The sequence below is a fragment of the Hylobates moloch genome, unplaced genomic scaffold (assembly GCF_009828535.3).
Source record: "Hylobates moloch isolate HMO894 unplaced genomic scaffold, HMol_V3 SCAFFOLD_12, whole genome shotgun sequence".
Classification (NCBI taxonomy): Eukaryota; Metazoa; Chordata; class Mammalia; order Primates; family Hylobatidae; genus Hylobates; species Hylobates moloch.
Genome location: NW_026652287.1, coordinates 53,340,342 through 53,347,320, shown reverse-complemented (window position 1 = coordinate 53,347,320; position 6,979 = coordinate 53,340,342). Strand labels below are relative to the sequence as shown.

General features: G+C 48.7%; 1 non-coding gene across 1 annotated transcript; it reads right to left on the bottom strand.

Moving 5' to 3' along the window:
- Positions 1-2,781: 2,781 nt before the first annotated feature.
- Positions 2,782-2,888, bottom strand: LOC116479848 (U6 spliceosomal RNA). Its single transcript, XR_004251136.1, has one exon. It is a non-coding gene; the product is annotated as a U6 spliceosomal RNA (small nuclear RNA).
- Positions 2,889-6,979: the final 4,091 nt, after the last annotated feature.

Genomic DNA, 6,979 nt, shown 5'->3' with positions numbered 1-6,979 from the left:
ACTTGGGCAACAGAGCGAACCTACATCTAAGAAAGAAAGAGAGAGAGAGGAAGGAAGGAAGGAAGGAAGGAAGGAAGGAAGGAAGGAAGGAAGGAAGGAAGGAAGGAAGGAAGGAAGGAAGGGAAAGGAAAGGAAAAGAAAAAGAAAAAAAAAGAAAAAAGGCTGGAGGGAAGGCCAGGTGGAGGAGAGATGCTAGGCTGTGGGGCTAAGCCCTGGGCATGCTGGACCTGTTAGGTCACTGAACACCTAACTGCCAAGGCACTTGCCCTTGTCAGGTCAGTTGAGGTAAGGGAATTAGGCAGCACTCTCCAGAAGTCCCACTGTGCTGGGAGAATGGACGAGGGTCTACAACTTGCCATTCTAGGGTAGGTTTTAGAGCAAGCTGGGCTCTCTCGGAGAGCTAATGAGATGGCAGGAAGGCAATATTCCTAGTAGACCTGAGGGACAGAGCCTGTGAAGTAGGAGGGGGTGTGTGGAGATGGCCTGACCCTATAAGAGGGGAGTTCACAGCTATTATAGCTGGTGGCTGCTGCTCAGCCATCCCTCTCCAGAGCAGATACACACACACACACACACACACACACGTACCTCTCACTCACCCAGGCTGGAATGCAGTGGCTGAATCATGGGTTACTGGAGCCTCAACCTCTTAGGCTCAAGTGCTCTTTCCACCTCAGCCTCTCCAGCAGCTGGGACTATAGGCATGCAACACCACACCTGGCCAATTAGCCTCATGTATAGCTAAATGCCCTTTGGAGTGTTTGGAGAGTCCTTCATGTCTTAGAAATTCTGAAAAAACAAACAAAAAAACAAATTCCAATCCTAATGTCTGTTAGTTCCTCTGAGCCAAGTGGGAAAAGATGTCCTTCACCTTGAAGTTTTAAGTAATACCCAAGGATAGCCACCAGTGTCTTGGCCATGGAAGCCTCCTGCGTGCTTCCTGCCCCCAGTTTGATTTGCAGCCTCATGGTTGTGTTGTCCTAAACATGCTTTCCTCTGGCCTTGTCCAGTGAATATGGTTCACACGGTAAACACCACTTCTTGAGGGCGACACCATGTAAAGCTGGGAATGGATTGGGTTTAGGTACATTGTAACTCCTTGTCACCTGAGAGGCCCATTTTTCCTGATTGATTGCTTAAGTGTATTAGTGCTGTCAGACATCTTTGGACAAATCAAATAACAAGGGGCTGTGGTTTTATAAAGGAAACAAAGCCTTTAAATGCCAAATCCTCTTTTTCTCCTCCATGTTTTTTTTAGGTGAAATATTTTCATTTTTCTTTCCTTTCCCTTTTTTTTTTTTTTTTGAGACAGAGTTTCGCTCTTGTTTTCCAGGCTGGAGTGCAGTGTCATGATCTCGGCTCACTGCAACCTCTGCCTCCTGGGTTTAAGTGATTCTCCTGCCTCAGCCTCCCGAGTAGCTGGGGTTACGGGCATGCGCCACCATGCCTGGCTAATTTTGTATTTTTAGTAGAGACGGGGTTTCACCATGTTGGCCAGGCTGGTCTCAAACTCCTGACCTCAGGTGATATGCCCACCAAGGCCTACCAAAGTGCTGGGATTATAGGCATGAGCCACCGTGCCCGGCCTCAATTTTTCTTTAAAAATGGGTATATAGTGGTATGTCAGCAGGCTTAGTGTGAGAATTGGCATGTGGCTGGGAGCGGTGGTTCACGCCTGTAATCCCAGCGCTATGGGAGGGTGAGGCAGGCAGATAACTTGAGGTTAGGAGTTCGAGACCAGACTGGCCAACATGGTGAAACCCCGTCTCTACCATAAAATACAATAATTAGCCAGGCATGATGGTGGGCACCTGTAGCCCCAGCTACTTGGGAGGCTGAGGTGGGAGAATCACTTGAACTGAGGAGGCAGAGGTTGCAGTGAGCCAAGACTGCGCCACTGCACCCCAGCCTGGGCTACACAGTCAGACCCTGTCTCAAAAAAAAAAAAAAAGAGAGAGAGAGAGAGAGAGAATTGGCATGAGCTAGGTTATGGTTCCTGTGTGGATGGGCAGTTTTTCAAAATAGAAAACCAAGTCTCACCCAGTTGTAGGAGCCACCTTTCTTTTTCTTTTTTTTTTTTTTTTCAGAGTTTCACTCTTGTCACCCAGGCTGGAGTGCAGTGGTGTGATCTTGGCTCACTGCAACCTCCGACTCCCGGTTTCAAGCGATTCTCCTGCCTCAGCCTCCCGAGTAGCTGAGATTACAGGTGCCCACCACCATGCCCAGCTAATTTATTTATTTATTTATTTATTTATTTATTTATTTATTTATTTATTTTTTGAGACAGAGTCTCGCTCTGTCGCCCAGGCTGGAGTGCAGTGGCGCGATCTCGGCTCACTGCAAGCTCCGCCTCCCGGGTTCACGCCATTCTCCTGCCTCAGCCTCTCCAAGTAGCTGGGACTACAGGCGCCCGCCACCACGCCCGGCTAATTTTTTTTGTATTTTTAGTAGAGACGGGGTTTCACCGTGGTCTCGATCTCCTGACCTCGTGATCCGCCCGCCTCGGCCTCCCAAAGTGCTGGGATTACAAGCGTGAGCCACCGCGCCCGGCCGCTAATTTTTGTATTTTTAGTAGAGACAAGGTTTCACCATGTTGGCCAGGGTGGTCTCGAACTCCTGACCTCAGGCGATTCCCGCCCACCTCGGCCTCCCAAAGTGCTGGAATTACAGGTGTGAGCCACCACGCCCAGCCCACACTCACCTTTCTTCACACCCCCCCCACCCCCATGGTCTTTCACTTTTTTCTGTGCTTGAAATTTTTTTAACATATATATATTTTTTTAAAATATGGAACGCTTCACAAATTTGCGTGTCATCCTTGCACAGGGGCCATGCTAATCTTCTCTGTATCGTTCTAATTTTAGTATATGTGCTGCCGAAGCGAGCACATATATTATTTTTTATGATAAATTATATAACACACACACACACACACACACACACACACACACACACACACGTCTCACTCTGTCACCCAGGCTGGAGTGCAGTGGCTGAATCATGGGTTACTGCACCCGTAAACTCTTAGACTCAAGTGATTTTTCCACCTCAGACTCTCGAGTAGCTGGGACTATAGGCATGCAACACCACACCTGGCCAATTTTAAAATTTTTTTGTAGAGACTGAGGCTTAAAATGTTGCCCAGACTGGTCTTAAACTCCTGGGCTTAAGTGATCATTTCATGTTGGCCTGCCTCCCAAAGTGTTTGGATAACAGGCAAAAAAAAATCAAGCCCAGGCAAAAAAAAAATTTTTTTTTTTTTTTGATAACGGAGTCTCACTCTGTTGCTCAGGCTAGAGTGCAGTTGCATGATCTCAGCTCACCACAACCTCCGCCTCCCAGGTTCAAGCGATTCTCCTGTCTCAGACTCCCAAGTAGCTGGGACTACAGGTGCCTGCCACCATGCCCAGCTAATTTTTGTATTTTTAGTAGAGACGGGGTTTCACTATGTTGGCCAGGCTGGTCTCAAACTCCTGACCTCGTGATCCGCCCACCTCAGCCTCCCAAAGTGCTGGGATTACAGGCGTGAGCCACCGTGCCTGGCCTCAAAAATATATTTTTTAAAATTTTAATTTTTTTTGAGACAAAGTTTTTCTCTTGTTGCCAAGGCTGGAGTGCAATGGCATGATCTGGGCTCACTGCAACCTCTATCTTCCAGGTTCAAGCGATTGTCCTGCCTCAGCCTCCTGAGTAGCTGGGATTACAAGCATGCGCCACCACGCCCGGCTATTTTTTGTATTTTTAGTAGAGGTGGGGTTTCACCATGTTGCCCAGGGTGGTCTTGAACTCCTGACCTTAGGTGATCCACCCGCCTCAGCCTCCCAAAGCGCTGGGATTACAGGCGTGAGCCACTGCACCTGGCCCTCAAAAATATTTTTTAAAGAACTGTTACAACCAAATAATGAGCTATGATTGTGCCACTGCACTCCAGCCTGAGCAACAGAGACTCCGTATCAAAAAAAAAAATTTTTTTTTTTGCCTGGGCTTGATGGCTCACACCTGTTATCCAAACACCTTATCACCAGAGTGAGACCTTGTCTCCAAAAACAAAACACAAAAACTTATAATAAAATTGAACTAATAAGGTTGTGTCATCTGTGTCCCCTCCCTGCCCTCCAAGCTATCACTGTTAAATATAATGTGTATTGAGAAAACTGTTAGATATTATTAAAGAATTCCTGACCAGGCGCGGTGGCTCACTCCTGTAATCCCAGCACTTTAGGAGACTGAGGCGGGTGGATCAGGAGGTCAGGAGATCGAGACCATCCTGGCTAACATGGTGAAACCCCGTCTCTACTAAAAATCCCCCCCCCAAAAAAATTTAGCGGGGCATCGTGGCGGGCGTCTGTAGTCCTAGCTACTCGGGAGGCTGAGGCAGGAGAATGGCGTGAACTTGGGAGGCGGAGGTTGTGGTGAGCTGAGATCGCGCCACTGCACTCCAGCCTGGGCCACAGAGCGAGACTCCGTCTCAAAAAAAAAAAAATTCTATATATCCTCCAGTTGAAAAGAAGGTGTTCTGATGTGGCTCAGGTGTTTTCTGACCCCTACCTCCAGGGTCTAAACTAGCAAATCAAATCAAGACACCTACAGAGAACTGTTGGCCATTTTCTTTTTTTTTCTTTTTTGAGACGGATTTTCACTCTTGTTGCCCAGGCTGGAGTGCAATGGCGCGATCTCGGCTCACTGCAACCTCCGCCTCTCAGGTTCAAGCAATTCTCCTGCCTCAGCCTCCCGAGTAGCTGGGATTACATGCATGCACCACCACGCCTGGCTAATTGTATTTTTAGTAGAGACGGGGTTTCTCCATGTTGAGGCTGGTTTCGAACTCCTGAACTCAGGTGATCCGCCCGCCTCGGCCTCCCAAAGTCCTGGGATTACAGGTGTGAGCCACAGCGCCCGGCCTGGCCATTTTCAAATAGAAAGTGAAACACATCCGTTAATGAAAGTAATCCAGTAATTTTCAAAAGGAGAAGTCAGACTGAGATGCAGCGCAGTCAGGGCACAATTACTCCAAGGATGGCTGCTTCACACAAAATGCTTGAGGAGCCTTTCTAAGATGAGCACATTTGGCCAAAATAATTCATGCTTATTCATTCCCAGCCCCCTCTGCCCACCCTCCGCCCCCCGCCCACCAATTCCTAATGGCCATCCCACGATGTGGTCAGCAGTGTGGTACAGCATGGTGAGAGAGGGGCTCAGGGATGGGATAAAGGTTTTTCCTGCATTATCAAAATGATTAAAAAGTTGTTTAAAAGTGTCCAAATTTTCTTTTTACCCTTAAATAGCTACTAAGATGCATTATACAAGCAGACCCAGGTAAGGGAAAGAGCAAGTGCATTTCAAGCCTCAGCTCACTTCTTAATTAGCTGTAATTCCCTGGGCAGGTGACCCTGCCTACTTGAGCCTGTTTCCCTGCCCATAAAATGCACTAATACTGGGGAAAGTGTGGCTGGGAGGTGGGTCCTGAAGCTTTATCCAATCAGTGGCGCTGGCGCGGGAACCGCCCAATCAGGCGCGGCGTTGGAGAGGAGGGCGTGGCTTCCGGCATTTGGCGGGCCCTTTGTCTCTCGCTCCTGCCAGAGCTTGAGTTTCCCGTCTCTGCTGTTCTGCGCCCTCCACCTCGGGAGCCTCAGGTGACTTTGTCAGAGCCGGTGGGTGTGCGGGGTTGAGCATCCCGAGATGGGAGAGCGGCCTGTGAAACCAGCTGGACCGGCCTCCCCACAGTCCGCTTCTGGGTCGTTGACCTGAGTCCCCGCTGGCACAGCTCCGCCCCAGGTCACTCTGGCCGCAAGATGGCCGCTGGACTCGCAGCCAGGACCCCAGCGTCCCGCCCGTTTCTGCGCGGCGCCAGTCCGGAGCTCTCTGGGCACCTCTGCACCCGCAGTTCCGAGTATTTCCCAGCTTGTTCAGGGATGACAGGCGGGTCATCAGGGCAGAATCCCCACTCGGTGTGTGCGTTGGAGGGGCTACTGCCCGTGGGGTCTTAAGTCTTTTCTGATGATTATTATTTTTTTGTGTGAGACGGAGTCTCACTCTTGTCGCCAGGCTGGAGTGCAGTGGCATGATCTCGGCTCACTGCAACCTCCGCCTCCTGGGCTCAAGCGATTCTCGAGCCTCAGCCTCACGAATATCTGGGATTACAGGCACCCGCCACCACGCCCTGCTAATTTTTTGTATTTTTAGTAGAGACGGGGTTTCACTATGTTGGCCAGGCTGGTCTTGAACTCCTGACCTCAGATGGTCCGCCCGCCTCGGCCTCCGAAAGTGCTGGGATTACAGGCGTGAGCCACCGCGCCGGGCCACAAATTTTTCTGCCGTCCTTTTCGTATTTATTAAATTTTCTCATTAGAGCCTATTATTGATTGTAATGCATTTTTCTGTGAAATTTTGCTGCCATTCATTGAATGCCAATGATTCAGAATGGCTGCTCTGCAACACTACCCACGGCTAAAAACTGTAGATATCTAAAGAATTATTTTTAATATCTATGTTGTATTCAGCATATTATGCGTTAAAATCTCTCTTGGCCGGGCGCGGTGGCTCACCCCTGTAATCCCAGCACTTTGGATGGCCAAGGCGGGTGGATCACCTGAGGTCGGGAGACCAGCCTGGCCAACATGGTGAAACTCCGTCTCTACTAAAAGAAAAACAGAAAAATTAGCCAGGCTTGGTGGTGGGTGACTGTAATCCCAGCTACTCGGGAGGCTAAGGCAGGAGAATTGCTTGAACTTGGTAGGCTGAGGTGGCAGTGAGCCAAGATCACGCCACTGCACTCCAGTATGGGTTACAAGAGCGAGACTCCGTCTCAAAAAAATAAATAACATTAAATAAAATCTTATTTCTACATTAGTGTTTCTTTTTGAGGGGGTATTTTTTTTTAGATCAGTTAATTGTATTTTAGCTTTCAAAGCTTGATATTATGAATCGAATGATAATTTTCAACTCTGTACAATTTTAGACAATGTGATGCTTAGTTTAT